The sequence below is a fragment of the Dasypus novemcinctus genome, chromosome 4, assembly GCF_030445035.2.
Source record: "Dasypus novemcinctus isolate mDasNov1 chromosome 4, mDasNov1.1.hap2, whole genome shotgun sequence".
NCBI lineage: Eukaryota > Metazoa > Chordata > Mammalia > Cingulata > Dasypodidae > Dasypus > Dasypus novemcinctus.
Window position 1 is genome coordinate 158,373,929 of NC_080676.1, and position 18,817 is coordinate 158,392,745.

At 46.3% G+C, this 18,817-nt stretch overlaps 1 protein-coding gene and 1 long non-coding RNA gene across 11 annotated transcripts in view; one reads left to right on the forward strand and one right to left on the reverse strand.

Moving 5' to 3' along the window:
• The window catches only part of KCNJ6 (potassium inwardly rectifying channel subfamily J member 6), a 327,087-nt gene that overhangs the window by 76,044 nt on the left and 232,226 nt on the right, over window positions 1–18,817 (reverse strand). The window lies entirely within an intron of this gene.
• LOC105746609 (uncharacterized) overlaps window positions 1–18,817 on the forward strand; it is a 183,290-nt gene that overhangs the window by 15,185 nt on the left and 149,288 nt on the right. For 6 of the 10 annotated variants that reach the window (XR_011648721.1, XR_011648724.1, XR_011648722.1 and 3 more), the window contains exon 3: window positions 16,517–16,698. The exons of 2 other annotated variants lie outside the window; for them this stretch is intronic. This is a non-coding gene — a long non-coding RNA (uncharacterized lncRNA). Of the gene's footprint in view, window positions 1–34; window positions 2,770–16,516; window positions 16,699–18,817 lie in introns of those variants that run through there. 2 more of the 10 variants (XR_001118918.3, XR_001118917.3) reach the window with 2 other exon arrangements.

Here is an 18,817-nt window from a genome sequence, read left to right on the forward strand (position 1 = left end):
GTAAGATTTTAACTATTAATATTTTTCCCTCCAGACCCTAAGATGTCCAAGAATGTAACAGGCTCTTTCTTTCCATCTGGAAGAACAAGTGTGTGGTGTGATGGTGGGCAGTGGAGGATGAGGAAATGTGAGAAGGAAACAAAAGCAAAGAGGGGCCAGCAGCTCCCTGGAAGCTCATAGTGCTATCTGGTCTGTTCTGCCTTACCTGGTCCATTCCACCTGGTCTTAAATTAAGAGTAAGATTCCCTGAACTGGGACTGCAGGTGAAAGTTAGAAGAGGAGGAGAAGGTTCTCTCTGTGGAAAGCAGACGCCACTCTGCATAGAAGGTGGGTGCTAAAGGAGAGCATCTTTACTTTTTTATTTGATCTAAAGCGTCTGTGTTTTCCATTTTCAAATTTCACTATATATATGTCAATCAATGTGTTTTCAGTGTAACTCTATGAAACTCCTGGTGACATCCAATATTACAATTGCAAAGGTCAACGTCAAAGTGAAAAGAGGCGCCCCAAGGAAATCCTTGCTTGATGCCATGCAGCTCTTTGCATTTTGCGGGGAGATGGTTGGTGGTATTGGGGATCGTGAAGTGTGTGTGTGTGGACATTAGTGGCATAATGCAGAGGTAAAAATGATGATGCTTTGGACATCTCATGATGCTTAATCTGTCTGGGTACTAGAGTAAGGAAATGGACAGCAGGCCCTGGAGTGTCTACCTGAGATCATAGCTGGAATAACATGGTTAAGACGAAGACTGGAGTCCTGAGGGCAAACACCCCCGGCCAGCAGAGGATTCACAGATGCTCAGAGCCTGGAACGTCAACGCCACCCTGTGGCTGTGGGTGGGGGCTCTCACGTGCCCATGGTATCTAGAGTGGAACTTCAGTCCAAAGAGCATAGGAGGACTCTCTCTGGATCCTAGGAAGCTGCGTAGCCAAACCCCACGGGGTGGACAGTGTCCTCCACGGCCCTGCCTGCGGTTCCGCCTGAGCCCTCCCTCGCTTTATGGTGAGCCCCGATTTGCGTAAGTCAATCAACAGAGCCCGCCCGCTCGGCCCCAGTTCAGGAGTGGCGTCTCACCTACTTCAGACAATGGGATGCAAAAGGATATTTGCTTTACGCAGGAAAGAAGCCTTTTTATCCTTTCTGTAGAAGCTTCTGGAAAAAACTCTTTTTTTTTCTTTTTAAAGCTCCAAGGTACATAGCATCTCCTTAGCTTAAACATATTAGCTATGGGTTCTTTCATTTAGACTTTTTACCTATTAAAAAGGTAATAAATATGTGATACCTGTACAAAAAGATAGTAGGCTTTTCTTTTAAATGAGATGAAAGCTCTTACTTTTAAAACTATCTTTTTAATAATGCATTATTCTCAAAACCCTTATAATGACCTATGTTCATTCTTGAACCTGAGAAAACAAAGCAAAGGATGAGATAAAAGGACAAAGGTGAAGCAATCAGAGGGAAAAAGGAGTCATGGAAATGAGGTAAGGGAAAGGCAGAAGGAAGAGGAAGGGAAGAGCCCGAGACAGACTCTGATGTCCGCTTTCCTAGGGGACTGTGCCTGATACAGGCTCTGGAGCCACTGGCTGGGCCCTGGGGAGGGGGGTCGCTCTGCACCCGCCTGAGCATCCAGCACCCGGAGGCTCTCAGCATTCTCAGAGGCAACCAGGCAGGCGTCCCCCTGCTCTCTGTGGGGAGGCTGGTCCTGGGCCGCGGGTGGCCAGGAGAAGCCTGAGATCAGGAGGGGTGCTGAGAGGGCAGCCTCTTCCTCCTCTTCCTCTAGCCCATTTTCTTTTTAGGGAGCAGCTCTGCTGAGCTCATCCACCCTCCCTCCTGGAGCTACGGCCTTCATTTTCTCAGGCACACACTTTGTCTCTGAGCCCCAGAAGTGAGGATGAACCTCAGAGCAGCACTTTTCCTGAGCCAATGGCTGAGGTGACTTGTACCTGTGGTTGAACCCAACACACTCATCAACTACCTGTTGTAGACTGGGCACTGTGCCAGGTACTGAGGCACAGGGATGGGACATGAAGGGGCAGGTCTCATTGCCAGATCGATGGTTACATTTCATTAAAAGTGTGTGCAGGGTTAGAAGGGCCACAGAGAAGGGAGAGATTCACTGGGTGGGAGTGATAACAGTGAACTCTTCACAAGAGACGGGACGGGCTTTCATGGGTGAAGAGGAGTTTACCAGACAGGCCAGTGGAGGGAAGAAGGGGAAGGGGTTCCCAGTGGGATCTGTTCTGGATGCACATTGGCGACATGGAGGAGCTTTGGAAGAGAAGAAGGCTGAAAAGCAGCATCAAGATAAACAAAGTCACTGGCATAATCAAAGCTGCAGATTTTTTGAAAGAAACTGCTCTAGCAGGGACATCTCAAATGGGACCTTCCTTGACAGGGAAGTTGAAGTGAGAGTCTTAAAATGGTAAGTGGGTTGTAGAGGCTTATAAAGGCAATAAAGGGATTTCTAAGTGGGAAGTTGATTGGTTGACATTTAAGTTCTTTATTACATAGGAGCATTTTGTGAAGCAGGGGACAGATATACTTTGGTTAGTATAGCATACTTGTCTTTACTTTTAATTTTGAAATAATTTCAAACTTAGAGGGGAGAAGTTGCAAAAATAATACAAATCCCATCCAGAGAACTAAAATATATCCCCACTCTATCAGTTTTAATATGTTGCCACATTTGTTGTATCATTCTTTTCATCTACCTTTCTGTCAATCTATCATCTATCATCTTCTGAGCATTTGAGAGCAGGTGGCATACATCATTCTCCATGATACTTAATAATTCCATGTACATTTCTTGTGAACAAGGATATTCATTTTTGTATCACCTAAAGTGTAGTTGTCAAGTTCAAGAACTTTAACATCGATGTAGAGTTTACATTCTTTACTTTTTTCCTTATTGTCCCAAAATTGTCGTTTTGAGCCATTTCTCCTCTATTCTTAGATTCCACCCAATATCATGCATTACGTTTAAATGTCATTATCTCTTCAGTTACTCCCTTTCTTTCTTTTTAAAATCGTGGAAACATATATACAACATAAATCTTCCCATCCCAATCCCTCCCAGGCATACCATTCTGTGGGGTTAACTACATACACAGAACCCTCTACATCATTCATTAGTAGAACTTTCCCTTCACCCCAAACAGAAACTTTACACTTATTTTGCACAACTTCCCATTGCCTTTGTCCCCACCCTTGGAAACTTGTACTCTATTTTCTGTCTCTATGAGTATGCATATCCTCTGACATTTTCTTTGTGGACCATGGGGCTTAAACTTAACATCCCAAACCTATAACTATGTTGTTAGCTTTAATACCAATTTAACTTCAATAGCATACTTAAACTATGTTCCTATACTTTCTCCTCTCCAACTTTATGTAGTTCTTATTACAAATTATATATTTATACATTATGAGTTTAAAACCATTGATTTATCATTACATTACATGTATTTGCCTTTAGATCTTGTAGGAAGTAAAAAGTGGAGTTAAAAATAAAAAAATACAATAGTATTGGTATTTATATTTACCCATGCCATTATCTTTACTGGAGATCATTACTTCTTTACAGGAATTAAGTCAATTGTTAGTGACCTTTTCTTTCAGGAAGCACTGTACCCCGTTTTTGCAGACTGACCTGTGTAAGTGCTGTCCTTTGAAGCTTTTCCATACAATGAATTTAATTTAAACATTTAGAGCTATAATTTTTCCTTTCAGTACTGCCTTTGCTGCATCCCATAAGTTTTTGTTTGTTGTGTTTTCATTTTCATCTGCCTCAAACTATTTCCTAATTTCCCTTGTGATTTCTACTTTGACCCAATGGTTTCAGAGTGTGTTGTTTATAATGTTGTATAAAGACTTCGGTCACCAGAGGTTCTGAGGGGAGGGAGAGAGAGAAGAATAGGTATAACATGGGTCATTTGGGGGACATTGGAATTGTTCTTAATGACATTGCAATGATGGATACAGGCCATTATACATTTTGTCAAAACCTATAAAATGTGCAGTGCAAAGTGTAAACTATAATGTTAACTATCGCCATGGTTAGTAGCAATGCTTCAATATGTGTTCATCAATAGTAACAAATGGACCACAATAATGAAAATAATAGTGAAAGATATTGTTAATGGGGAAAAGTATGGGGTTGGGTATATGAGAATCCCCCTATATTTTTGATGTATCATTCATGGAATCTAAAGCTTCTTTAAAAATAAAATAAAATGATATACATATAAGAGTGTGTTGTTTAATTTCCACATATTTGTGAAATTTCCTGTCTTTCTCTGTTATTGATTTTTAGTTTCATTCCACTGTGGTCAGAGAAGATACACTATATGATTTCAATAGTTTTGAATTTATTGAGACTTGTTTTGTGACCTAACTTATGGTCTAGCCTGGAGAATGATCCAAGTGCCCTAGAGAAGAATGTATATTATGCTACTGTTGGATGAAGTGTTTTATAAATGTCTGTTAGGTCTAGTTGGTTTAGAGTATTGCTCAAATCTTCTGTTTTCTTATGGATTTTCTGTCTAGATGTTCGATCTATTATTGAGAGTGGTCTATTAAAGTCTCCTACTATTAATATAGAAATATCTATTTCTCCCTTCATATTTGTCAATATTTGTCATATATATATTGGGACTTTGTTGTTAGGTGCATATATTTCTAATTGTAATGTCTTCTTGTTGAATTGAAAACCTTTATTTGTATATAATGATCTTCTTTGTCCCTTGTAAAAGTTTTTGCCTTAAAAGTCTATTTATCTGGTATTTGTAGCTACCCCAGCTCTTTTGGTTACTAGTTGCATGGTATATTTTTTCCATCCTTTCATATTCAATCTGCTTTATGTCTTTAAATTTAAGCGGAGTCTCTTATAAACAGCATACAGTTGGGTCATATGTTTTTATCCATACTGCAATCTCTGCCTTTTGGCTGGAGAATTTAATCCATTCACATTTGAAATAACTACTGGTAATGCAGGACTTTCTTCTGCCATTTTGTTATATAGTGTTTGCAAGTCTCATACCTTTTTTGACTCTCAATTCTTCTGCTCATGTCAACTTTCATATTTATTTGATTTTTTGGTATTGTATCATATTGAGTCCTTAATCACTCCTTTCTGTATGTATTTTTCATATATTTTCTTTGAGATTATATATGGCTAAAATTTAACATCCTAAATATATAACAATCGTTTTATCTTTGATACCAATTTAATCTTAATTTCTTTGTTTTGGTTTGCTAAATGTTATAAATGCAATATATCAGAAATGAGTTGGCATTTACAATGGGAATTTATTAACTTATGAGCTTACTGTTCTGAGGCCATGAAAGTATCCAAATCAAGGCATCATCAGAGATGTTTTCTTACTGAACTTAGCTGTGGCTGATCAAGGCAGGGTACAATGTTGGCATCAGTTCCTCTTTCCCCTTCTCCTCTGGGTCTGGTTGCTTGTTCTGCTTTGTGCTGCTCTGTCTGTGGCTTTTCTCTCTCCCAGATTCATTCAGTTCAATTTCTGGAGGCTTCTTTCTATCTCTGCAGCTTTTATCTCTATCTGCGGCTTTTTATTCCTCCCTTTATAAAGAACTCCAGGAGAGGATTAAGACCCACCCTGGGTCATGCCCTACTGAAGTGAACTGAATCTAATCAAAAGGACCCATCTATAATATGTTTACATGCATGGGAATGGATTAGCTTTAAGGACAGGATCTCCTGGGGTCCACAAAAGACTCAAACTGCCACACGTTATCATATGGACCCCAAAATAATGCTTTTTCCATATGTAAAATAGCTTCATTCCATCACAATATTTCAAAGACCTTAAATCATTTCAGTAACAATGTTAAGTATAAAATCTTATCAAAATCAGGTATAGACAAGTAGCCTGTCTTGGGGCAAAATTCCCTTCTGGCTTTGGATCTGTGAAACTTATAAAACAAGTGTCTGCTTCCAATATAGAAAGGAGGGTAGCAATATAAACATTCCCATTGCCATAGAGAGAAATTGGAGGGAAAACAGAGGTCATGAGTCCCAAACAGTTCAGAAAACCTGCAAGGCATATTCTATTAGATTTCAAAGTCTGAGAGTTAGCTATAGAACTGTGGTTTCTATCCCCTTGTGTACCAATGGCTGCAGTCCCACCTTTTCCAAGGGCTTGCTCAGTGGCCATGTTCTTGGCTCCACCCTCATCAAGCACCTGGGTAGCCACTGAACTCTAGGCTCCACCCTCTGAGAATACTGAGGTTAAAGCCAATCACCACCTCCAATCTCTGGGACACAGGCTCACTTATCTCAGAACAGTGGGGTGGCAGCCAAATTCTCCCCAACCCCAGGGGAATGTGCCCCATCCTTTCTGAAGCCTGGGTAACAATAGTCTTCCTGGACAATGGGGTGGAAAGCCAGCTCTCTTCAAGCTCCAGGGCTTACTCGCCTTTTCTGCACACATGGATGGGTCCCTCTCTTGGCCCAAGAAGATGTTTTTAATTCAGACCTCAGCTTCCATGGTTCTGCCTTTAAGTCATTTTTCTTCAATCTCTCCCTTTTGTGTCCCTTTAGTCCAGGCTGGCAGTGGTTCTATTCATACAGATCTTGCAGAAAATTTGTTGGTTTCACATGCAGGAAGCAGGGATCTAAGCCATTACACAGTAAGATTTTCCACAGATCCTTCCTGGATAACTGCATTTCCAATCCTGTCTTACCCTGAAAAGACTGGCTGGTTTCATGCTCAGTTAAGTCCTCACGTGGGGCACTATTCTCTGGGGGTTCATTTTCCAGAAGCTCAGAATTTCCCAAACCTTCAATTTCTGGTTTCTTTCTGCCCAGAAGTTCAGTTCTCAGCTTATCCCTTTCCTCTTGCACTTTACTATAAGCTGCAAGGAGAAGCAAGACCATGCTTCCCACATTTCATTTAGAAATCTCCTCAGCTAAATGTCCAAGCTTGTTACTTTCTAATTCAATCTTCCATCTAACATCAGGAGTTAATATTACCAAGTTATCTGCCACTTTAAAGCAAGGATCACCTTTCTTCCAGTTCGCAATGACACAGACATCATTTCTGTCTAAGGCCTCATTGGAAGTCTCTTTAGCATCCATATTTTCACCAACAGCCTCTTCAAAGCAATCTAGGTCTTTTCTATCAAGCACCTCACAATTCTTCCAGCATCTATCCCTTACCCATTTATAAAACCATTTCAACAATTTTTTCTGTAGTATTTGCATAACAGCATGTACTCTACTCTTGTGGTACTAATTTGTTTTAACTTGCTAAATGCTGCCAATGCAATATATCAGACATGAGTTGGCTTTCACAATGGGAATTTATTAACTTAGGAGCTTACAGTTCTGAGGCTGTGAAAGTGTCCACATCAAGGCATCATCAGGATGTTCTCTCACTGAGCTGCAGCTGTGGGTGATCAGGGGCAAGGCATGGCACAATGGTGGCTTCACCTCAACTCTCCCCTCTCCTCTGAGCCTCGTTGCTAGTTTTGCTTCAGGTTGCTCGATGGGAGTGCGAACCAACGTTTCTAAGCCGGCCCGGCAGCAGGCATGTGCACAGCCTAAAGCCGCAGTTCAGGGTGGCTGGAATGGGCGACCACGCCCTCAGCCTGGTATGGGCGAAGCGCCCTCAGCCTACCCGGGCAAGATATATCAATAACGGGCGCCTCCCGCTATCTCCCGCCTAGCCTAACATCTGGTCGGCTCTCACTTCCCCTTTCCCCTCCCCTATTTCAAACCTCTCAGCTAGCCCTCTGCCTAGCAACCGCTTACAATCACCTATCAGAAAGCAGTACCTGCCCGCACCTATCAAATCCCTCCACGCAGTCCCTAACCCTATAAAACCGTATCCCCTTCCGCAATAAACCAGACTTGTGCCACCAGCCTGTCTCCGCGAATTCTTCCTGAATCTCGCGCGCCCTCCATACCTCGGAGCCACCGAGAGAAGTCGCAGAGGCCTCCAGTGGCTCCTCTCCACCCGCCGGCATTGCTCCATCTGTGGCTTTTCTCTTTCCCAGTTTCATTGATTTTAACTTCTGGAGGCTTCTCTCTTTCCCTGCAGCTTTTTCCGTGTCTGCAATTTTTTATCCATTTATAAAGGACTCCAGGAAGAGGATTAAGATTTACCCTGTATCATGCCCTACTGAAGTGATGTAATCATAAAGAATATCACTTAACTGTATCTAATCAAAAGGTCCCATCTGTAATAGGTTTACAAACACAGAAATGGATTGGCTATAAGAACAGGATTTTCTGGGGTCCACAAAAGATTCAAACTTCCACATTCTCCCTCATTTTTTAAAGAAAGTCTCATCAGATATAAAATTCTTGGTTGGCAATTATTTTCTCTCACTCCTTTAAGTATTTCAACCCACTGCCTCCTTGCCCCCATGGTTTCTGAGGATAAATCAATATTTATTCTAATTGGGGATCCCTTGTACATAATATGCTACTTTTTTCTTGCAGCTTTCAGAACTCTGTCCCTGTCCTTTGTATTTGACAGATTGCCCACCATGTGTCTGGACATGCTTCTCTTTAAGTTGATACTGTTTGGTTTTTGAGGGACTTGGATGTGCATATTGCTAAGTTTTGGAAGTTTCTGTCATCATTTCTTTGACCATTCCCTCTGCCTCTTTCTCTCTTTCTTTTCCCTCTGGAACTCCCATAATGCATGCATTGGTGTGCCTGATTGTGTCCTGCAGGTTTCTTAGGCTATTTTTACTTTTTCTAATTACTTTTTATTTCTGGTCCTCAGCCTGACTCAAGTCAATTTCTTTCTTCAAGTTCACTGATTCTTCTGCCAGTTCTTGAAATGCTGGAGATTTCAATGTGTTCTTGAAACCTTCCTAGGGATTTTTCATTTCAGTTATTGTAGTCTTCAACTCTATACCAGCAGTTCTCTTTGGTTCCTTTTTAAAATTTTTATCTCTTTATTGAGATTTTCATAGTGCTCATTCATTATTTTCCTGATATCCTTTTTTTCCTTTCTCTATATTTTCCTTCCTCTCTTAGAGCATAATGAAGATTTTTTTCTTTTCTTATCTTTGAAGGGATGTCCAGTCTGGTTTTCTTTGTTCATGTTTTCTGGATTTTTATTTCCTTCTTTGCAAGAGCCATCCTTTCAAGTTTCTTTGTTTGTCTTATAATTTTTCATTACACATTGTACATTTTAATATTTTAAAATGTTAACTCTGGGATTTAGTCCCTGAGCTGTTTCATGAGTTTATATCCAGCGAGTGATATGACAGAAATTTTCTTGAGTTCTAGAAGCTAACAAAAACCAAACAGACCAATAATGCAAAAATCACTTTTCACAGGTCAGCCCAAGGTGAATGTAAAGCGTAGGACCCTCTCTGCCTTTTCTGGGCCTGTGTCTTGTCTTGGGTTTGTGTTTTCTAGTGGCCTTAGGAGTTCCCTACAGGAGTTTGAATGCCCCCTCTACTTCCTAGGAAACAGACCTTTTCTCTCCTGGGTGTTTCACCACCGGACTTAAAGCAGATAAATCCTTTGCCCAACTCAATTGTTTCTTGCGCTGCTTTTCAGTGTCTCTAGTTGCTTTTGCCTAGAGGGAAATTTCTGGGAGTTGGGGAAAGCCAGGGAGGAATTTCCCAGGCTGGTCTTTCCTAGCTAGGACAAGGCCAGTGACGCGGAAGGGAGCTCCAGACAGCTCTACACTGCCCTGCGTAGGGAGTAAGAGATGGACCAGCAAGGATGCCAGGAGATTCTCCTATAGCTCTTTTTTTTTTAAAGACTTATTTATTTACTTATGTATTTATTTATTTCTCTCCCCTTCACCCTCACCCCCACTCCCACCCCAGTTGTCTGTTCTCTGTGTCTATTTGCTGCGTCTTCTTTGTCCGCTTCTGTTGTCATCAGTGGCATGGGAATCTGTGTTTCTTTTCATTGCGTCATCTTGCTGTGTCAGCTCTTCGTGTGTGCGGCGCCACTTCTGGGCAGGCTGCACTTTGTTTCACGCTGGGCAGCTCTCCTTACAGGGCGTACTCCTTGCAAGTGGGGCACGCCCCTGTGTGGCATGGCACTCCTTGCGCGCATCAGCACTGCACATGGGCCAGCTCCACATGGGTCAAGGAGGCCTGGGGTTTGAACCACGGACCTCCCATGTGGTAGACGGATGCCCTATCCACTGGGCCAAGTCTGCCACCTCCTATAGTTCTTTGAAGCTGTATTTTCTTGGTTTGGCACTTGCCTATTAAGTACATCCTTTTAACTGTTTTCCATCGTTTTGAAGAAGGCTACTGTCCTTCAGTCTCCTCTGCCACTTTTGCCCAAGATGGGTTAGAACAACAGACACCTCAGAGTCTGGCCTCCAGTGACCCAAAGTAGCTAATTAAGAGCAGTGATCAGTGATCAGACTGCATGCCCCTGGATCTGGGGGAACTAGGTCTTTATATCCCACCCTGGCACCACCAAGCTGCACTAGGGCCTAGGGCTGAGCATCTTTTTGATTCTTGTGGTGAGGTTGGCAGATGGGGGATGGTAGCTGCTGCATGGGAGTGAAATTCATCAATATTTACTGCAAATTTACCAGCCTCTTCCTCCCACTCTCCCCTGGATGCTGCAGTGTTCTACCAGCTCTGGAATTTTAGAATACTTGATTAGGATAGTTCTTGCCTGTTTAATAGTCGCTCTGGTGGAGGGACTGATTCCTGGAGCTTCCTACTCTGCCATCCTCCCACAGTCCCTTCCCACATAATGAGTTTAGAGAATAACTCCAGGCCAAAGCATAGCCGCCCCCCCCGCCCCCAGATCTTTCTATGCATACATCTTGTCTTGGGCCTGCATGTTTGTACCTAGGAATTCCCCTGTTTACACTATTATAAATGTCTTCACTTCCCTAGGAAATAATTTCCTCATGGCTCTGGGCACTGCAGTATATGTCCTACAGCCAGAAATCCCTGGCCCCAGATGGCCACTTGTCTACTCTCCCATAGAGTTCTGTAGGGGAACCTTTTATACACAGGGCAAGTTCTGGGATGTCAAGTCCCTCATGCCACCACCAGACAGGTGGGATCAGACATGCATGCACCCAGCATGTGCAAGAGGGTTGCTCTGCTCTCTCCAGAACTGGGACCACGGATCCACACAGGGAGCACAGGCAGGCTCTGCACTGAGTTGGTGAGGGGTGGGGGAAGGACCAGCCAGGGTGCCAGGAGATATTTGTTTATTTATTTATTTAAGGATCTATTGCTTTTAAGAAGCTTTTTTTCTTGCTTTGGCAGTGGCCCTGTTACTGCAGTCTGGCAAAGCTATTTTCTGGAGCTTTGAGAACCATGTTTCTGCCAATTCTTGAAGCTTGTTCAAAGCTTCTATGGGGGCATGGGGCTCTGGAAGCTTTTCACCCCACGATCTTGATTGGGGCGAGCATATTTGCCTGCCTTTAATAGACTACCATCCCTACCAGGCCTAGACCTGCCAATCACTAAAGGTTGCAAATATCCCACCTTTGTTGGGGCTGCTCTTCTCTCTTAGAGAGTCCCATCCTGGACCACTTTCATATGTTTAGTAAAGTCTCCCCAAGTCTTGGATAGGGGCCTGCTCCCATCCTTTTTATTTTTGTTCAACAGCACAAAAATCTGTTTTGCTTCCTTGGGGTTCATCGCTGGGTTTTCTGGGTGTGGTTTCCCCTAGTGATCACACCACATTCCACTCCTTTGAAGTCCAGCTCCAGCCAGGGGCCACCGAGAGAGTGAACAGGCCAGTCCAGAGTGCAGGTGGCCCAGGGGGGCCCATGAAGTTCCCTGCCTTCTCCACCTGCAGCCCAGGGTCACCCCTCTCACCCCATTACTGGCTGCTGTGCACATAGAGGGTGATCACCTCCTCGCGGTTTGCTCTGGATTCTCCCCGATTTGGCACCGGAAGTCCTCTCTCAGTCCCCAGAGAACTCTGACTTTGGTCTCCCTCAGGGACACACCAGCCTGAGCGATTCTATTAAAATGCATGCAGCGTCACGCCCTGCAGGGCTCCTTTCTCAGAGCAAAAGTCTTTCCAGGGTCCATGAGGTCCCCTTACCCCGCGCTGGCGCCCCCGCCCACCCTCGCTCCCCCCACCCGTCCTTCCCCACTGGGCTGCAGCCACCGGGCGCCTCGTTGATGCTCAGACCTGCCTTTTACTGCAGGGTCTTTGCACTCATGTCCTCTCTGCCCTCCCCCCACCCCCCCAACATCCCTGTGTGCTCCCTCCCGCCCTCACCCAGATCTCCGCTCTGTTACCTGCAGGGAGAATTTCCTGGACCCCCCTCCCCTAGGCTGAGCCAGGGGAGAATCCCTCAGGATGGAAGAGGGGAGGCCAGGGCCAGCCTCCCAGGCGCCCCGCTGGGAGCTCCCCAGTGTCAGGGGCTAAACTGGATCGACGCCCTCCGCACCTCTTCCTAGTGTCCCGCTTGGACCGGGCTCCTGATGCAGAAACTGTGCTTCCTTCGCCTCGGATTCCCAGTGGCTGGGATTGGGCCTGGTGCTCAGGAAGTGTTGACCTAATGGTCAGGGCAAAACGAAAAGAAATTTTCGTTCGCCTTCCAGAATTTCAGAGATGATGGCTGGACCTCAAGAGATGAAAATGCCGCAGAGATTAAACCTCTGACGGGGGAGGTAAACTCGGGGGGTGTTTCCCGGCGAGGTGACCGCGTTTGGGCCAGGAAAGCGCGGGCGTCCGGGAGCCCGCGGCGGGCGCGGGGGCGCTGTGCGGAGGCCGCACCACGAGGTGGCGCTCGCGGTCGCGCGAGTCGTCCCCGCAGGTCCAGCGCCGCCGCCGGGTCGTCTCTGGTCACACTAACAGCGAAGGGCAAGGAGCGAGCGGATGCGGTGTGGGAAGGGCGCCCACGCCGGGGCCTCGGGCGGCGGGCAGGCGGGTGTCCCGCTGGGAGGGGTTGGTTCCTAGATCCCGGATGCGGGATGCGGGGGTCCTGGGGTGGCTTCGGGCAGCAGCCGCGCGCACACACCTGCCCCTAGGGGCGCTCGCTCTGCCCCAAGCTGAGCGGCAGTTCGTGCCCCGGGGGGAGGGGGGCGGTCAGGGTGCACCTGTCCCCTGGCCCTTCCCTTCTTCTGGCAGCGCTATCGGCAGCGGGCGGCCTCGCACCTCACATCCCGCCCGCGTACTCCGGGGAGATTTGGATGCCTGCCCCGAAAAGTCCATCAGGCTGCTGCCCTGATCCCTAAACTCCTCTCGCCGGAGGCGTCCTCAGGACACACAGGGCGCCTGCCTGCCCCGTGTGTGTAGGAGGCCGTGCGCCCACGCCGCGGTGCCGTGCTCGGGTTTCCCGCGGCAGCTCCGCCGCTCCACGCGTGCCCACCCGCAGCGTCAGCGTCTCCCGGGGGCCCGTCGGAAATGCAGAGTCTCAGGTTCCACCCCCTACGCTGTTGAACCAGAACCTACAAGACAACAGATCCCCAGGGGATTTGAATGGACACGAAGGCTTGTTGGCAGTCAGCCAGTCCCAGGGGACTGAGGGAAACCAGGAAAGGGGCTCTTGGTCAGCCGTGAGAGCGTAGGGGTCTCTCCCCCAGGAGATGCACCTGCCACAGGGGTGCCCTTTCGTCTCAAGAGCAAGGCAGGCTTCCAGCTCCTGAGGCTACAAGCCTGCCTTTTACTCACCGTATCCAGGGTTAGACACCTAATCAATATCTGTGGAATGAAGTGAGAATAGAGGGACAACCCCAGTGCCACGTGGAGGGGAGGGCTGTGGTTTTGCTTACCTGGGTGCTGGTAGTTGCCACCTGCCTGAGGGCAGCACCTGTGCTCGCAGATAAACGTCACCTGCCTCATACCTGAGCCCAGGGCAGGCCTGCCTGGAGGGGGGCCAAAGAGGGAGCAAAGCCAGGCAAAGCAAAAGGGTCTTGGGTCCACCCAGAACCGTGGTTCTCAGTGGAGGCAACTTTGCCCACCTGGGGACATGCTCCTCTAGCATTGCCTGGAGACGTTTCTAATTGTCATGCCTGGGGGAGGGGTGCTCCTGGCATCCAGCAGGTGGAGAGCAGGATGCGGCAAAACACCCTATGGTGCACAAGAGACCACCCACATTGCTGCAGACTGCTGAACAGCTGCCCCAGCTCTGTGACCCGGTCAGACGTCCACCGGCCCCAACTGGGGCCTGGGACCGCATTAGGAGGGATTGGTCCCAGGTGACTGTCGGGGCAGGGCTCTGGCCAGGCTCACACCGCACTCGGGAGCTCTAATTGACCAGTGGCAGAAACTGATCGTTGGTTTGAGTTGCTCTCCCCAGATGCAGGGTGCCAGCTGCGCCCACCACCTTGCTGGCCTTGACTGCAGAGCTGGTCCTTCCTGTGGTTAAGGCAGGCTCGCTGCTGCTGCAGTGGGGGGTGGGCGAGGGAGAGGGCTCTCTTTAGAGCCGGGCCAGTAAACGCAGCCAGAGCTGATGGCTTTTCCATGGCAACAGCTTAGCACTGGGTGTGCAGCCTCCACCCACTCTCCTGCACATGGGGTTGGTGGTGCGTGCAGCCCCCCACGTCCCACCCAGAGAGGCTCAGTCAGCAGAAAGGATTATATTTTCAGTGCTTTGGGGGAAAACAATAAAAACCATCCAAAAGAGCCTGACTTTCTTAAGAGAACCAGATGCTTGGGTTTACAAAATCGTAGTGCTTTTATTTCTCCTTTCTATTCATCTCTGTTTGTTTCTTTTCTTCTCTCTCCCCCTTTTTGTTATTTGCAAGTAAAGTTTATGAGTTTTATTTCATATGGTTTATCCTGATTAGGCTGGTTTCCATAACATTGTCTCCATAATATGTGGTTAATATTCTTTAATTTGACAGTGGTAAGCGCCACAAGACCAGAGACTCTCTCTGTTTAACCATCCATCCATCCATCCACTCATCCATCCATCCAACCAATGATCCATCCATCCATCCATCCCTCCATCCATTCATCTGCAAACACACACCCAGAGAGAATGCCTGCTCTCTGCCCAGCCCTACAGAAATCTTATCTTCGGAGAGATAGCCATCTAGCAGAGGGTTAGAAGCTCATAACAGAAAGAATTAAATGCAATTCAAAGTATATGTACAAAATCCCCTAGGACCACAGCCAAGGAGCTGGCTAACTTGGGGGTAGTCAGGGAAGATCTCAAGATGAGGAGGCTTATGAGGAAAGCCTTGCAGGACAGCAGCGCCAGAAGTTATCCAGAGGTCACAGCCAGAGGTGGTTCACTGGGACTGAGGTAGGTGTTGTTGAAGTGAAGTGGGGGCAGTAGATGAGGTTGGACAGGTAAGTTAGGTTTCATCTTGAAGGCCTTCAATGACACACCAAGGAATTTACCTCTAATCCTGTAGGCACTGGAGAGCCAGTGAAGATTTGAGCAGGTGAACCATGTGGTCAGCATTGTGCTTTAGAAAGACACCTCAGAGAGCAGGGATAGCAGGCTGGGGACTGTGCCTTCTGCACAGCAAAGAACACAGAGAAGTGGGGACATCCTCTGTATTAGTCAGCCAAAGAGGTGCTGATGCAAAACACCAGAAAGCTGTTGGCTTTTAGAAAGGGTATCTATTTGGAGCTTGCAGTTACCAGGCCATAAAGCTTAAGTTACTTCCCTCACCAAAGTCTGTTGCCACATGTTGGAGCAAGAGAGCTGTCGATGTCTGCTAGGGTTCATTTCTCTCTGGGCTCAATCTCTCTGCTCACTCCACAAGTCCAGTTGTATACTATCTTGCAAATGGCTTGTCTCTCTTCCCAGAGCCTCTGCTGTGTCCAGCTGAGGCTTCTCTCTGCTTCTCTATGTGCTTACTTCCTGGGCTCCAGCTCAAAACTTCAACCTCCCTTCTCTGCTGTGTGGTTTCTCTGTGAGTCCCCACCTGCCAAAGGGTTGGGGACTCAACGTCCTACTGATGTGGCCCAATCATTATTTAATCAAGTAAAAGTAAAACCTCTGAATCTAATACACTCTAATATGCCCAGAGGAAAAAGACCAGTTTACAAACATAATCCAATTATTTCTTTTTGAAATTCATCAATGATATCAAACCACTACATCTTCCCATGAGTTTAAAACTTCTCTGGTAGGTTCAAAAACCTCTGTTCGAGGGTGTTAAGTGGGATGCACCTTTCCCAGCAATACCCAGAAAGTCTCCAGGATAGGCAGTGGTGCCTGGCCCTCCAGCTCTTGGGAAAGGAGCCTGGTAAGGAAGTGCTAACTACTGCACTGGCTATAGAGGTTTACACATGCAGTCAATTGAGGGAACATTTACCATTATGGTGGCCTATGGAGCCAGACTAAGTGGTTCAAATCCCGGCTGCACCAATTATAAGCTATGGTGCTTTTAAAATATGTCCACACAATCTTTGATTCCTCATCCCTCCATTCAAGAGACAGCGCCTAACTTGCCTCCCCTCAAGTGTGGGCTGGATTTAGTAACTCACTTGTATTGAATAGATAAAAGTGGAAGGGATGGTGGTCCACATAGAGGCTAAGTCATTAAAGGCAGTCTCTCTTTGTCTGTCTGTCTTTCTGTCTGTCTTTCTCTCTGTCTCTATCTCTCTATCAGTCTCCTGGAGAAATTAGCCATCATGTCCTACCGAGGGCTCGAGCCAATGGCCATGTGAGGGTGCCATCTTGGAAACAGATCCTGCAGCCCAGTTAAGCCTTCATCTTGACACCGCCTCATGAGAAACCCTGAGCTGGAACCACTCAGCTAATCAGCTCCTGAATTCCTGACCTACAGAAAATGTGAGACAAATATTTGTTGTTTTCAGCTACTAAGTTTTAGGGTGAGTTGTGCAGCAGTAGATTACTAATATACAGGTTCTGTGCCCTTGGACAAGTTAATTAATGCCCTTCTGCCTGTGTTTCCTCACCCACATAATTAGGGTTGATAATAATGATAATATGAACATCATACAGGAGTAACGAGGGTTAGTAAGTTAATATGTGCGAAAACACTTAGAACAGTGCCTGGCATGCAGTAAGTGCTCAACAAATGTTAATTATACCTCTTATTGTTGCCTGAGCATGATCTCGAGCAAAGGTAGAAAGAATGGGAAGAAACAGATTCTTGCAAATTGAATGGAAGATGTAAATCAGAACTCAACCAATTGGCAAGCTCTCCCAATGCAAACTCTGCATAGCTTTTGGGATGTTAACTGGCTAAGAGGTTCAAGAGAGCTGACCTTCACCAAGGACCTTCTGTGCACTGGGGATTGTGCTAAAACCAGAAATAAAGCTGTTTATCTCAGTAAATTCTCAGGGTCGCCCTTTGCAGTGATTCAGCATTCTGCACACACTCAACTTTCTAGATGTGGTTGAAAGAACCTTATACATTAACCTGGAAAATCTTTACTGGACATTCTCTTAAGTCATTTTTGAAGCAAGGAAAGCATCAGTGGGTATCAGAGGCCAGAGAGCCCCGAATCAGCAAAAAGGCTGGTTGCCGCTGTGATCATTTGTATTAAAATTCATATCTCATGGGAGCTGGGTATTTGTTTAAGTAAAAACGGCATAGAAGGAATCTTCCCCCTCAGCTGGTTTCCCCCACTGGCCAGGAGGTGTCTTTAAAGAACAGCTCATTTTCAGGTGAGATGTGAACTACGTGGCTCAGCATTATGTGTAAGAAGGTACCAGAGCTCTCCCATGGCCACCCTGTTCCCATTAGTCAGGGCACAAGTGGGCGACCAGCTGAGTTTGAATATCTAAGGGCACCCACGGGAAAGGCAAAACCAGTGTGATGGCTACTCTGCTGACTTTCAATAGACTTAGCTGCTGTGAAGGACATGACCATTTCAGCCCTGACTCAAGGGCTGTTTCTCCAACCTGTTATTCCCAAGACAATCTATCATGTCTCGCCTCCACCCCAAACCCATGCCAAAAGTTCTGAGATGGTGCCAGCATCTGTGGCTGCTCACTACCTGAACTCACAGGATGGCTGGCCAGCTGAGTCAGGGCTGAGTGGGACGACCATGCAGCCCCTGGGTGTTCAGGCTGTGCAGATCATGGCAGCCACCACTGCCACGAACCCTTCATGGGGCTTCTTTGACCCCCGCCTCCGGGATCTCACTGCCAGGCTGGAGAGCGCATTCTCCAGAGGGCAGACACTCAGTACTGCCCACGGATGGTGTGATTCCGTGGAGGTTTCCTCTGGGCACGAGGAGCATGGTGGTTGTGGTGGTTGCTACAGCTCTTAGAGTTGACCCCCATATTTCTAATCAATGTCAAGGAATCTGTCCATTAGACCTTGAGGAACCAAAGGCTCAGGGTTCATGGCCTTGATCAGAAATAATGACGCAAAGGTGTACAGTTTTCTCTTGCCTCTAACTCATTGAGTTGGCTCTTTCCAAGAATTGCACTTAGCCAAGAAAGCTGGCCTTGGACATTAGATGCAGACAACCAGAAACTCTCAAATTAGGGGAGGAAATTCCCAAGGTTTAAGCAGGGATAGTGCTATCTTAAGAAGGATGATCTAGAAATAGCCAGCTGGTAATTTGATAACAGGCTTCATTGACTGGACTCTGCTCTTCACCTTCTGTGGATTGTTCATAGGTTCATTTTGGTCTAAGAGGAGAGTGACAGGTTCTATAGGTGAATTTAACCCTGGATCTCACATTGTACTGACCTGAATATGAATCTGTAATTTCATCAAGAGCTTATGACAGGCTATGCTCACCCATGTTGGTTTCACTCTGCTCTGACTCGATTTATTAGTAATTTCTGCACAGTTGGATTCATCATAATTCTTTTTTCACTCCAAAAGGAAAAAAAATACGAGTACAATTTTCTCATCTTGCTTATCATTGAGATTTCTCTCTGTGAGTGGACATGTGGCTGATTCATTATGCAAGTGAACTCAGCTGGC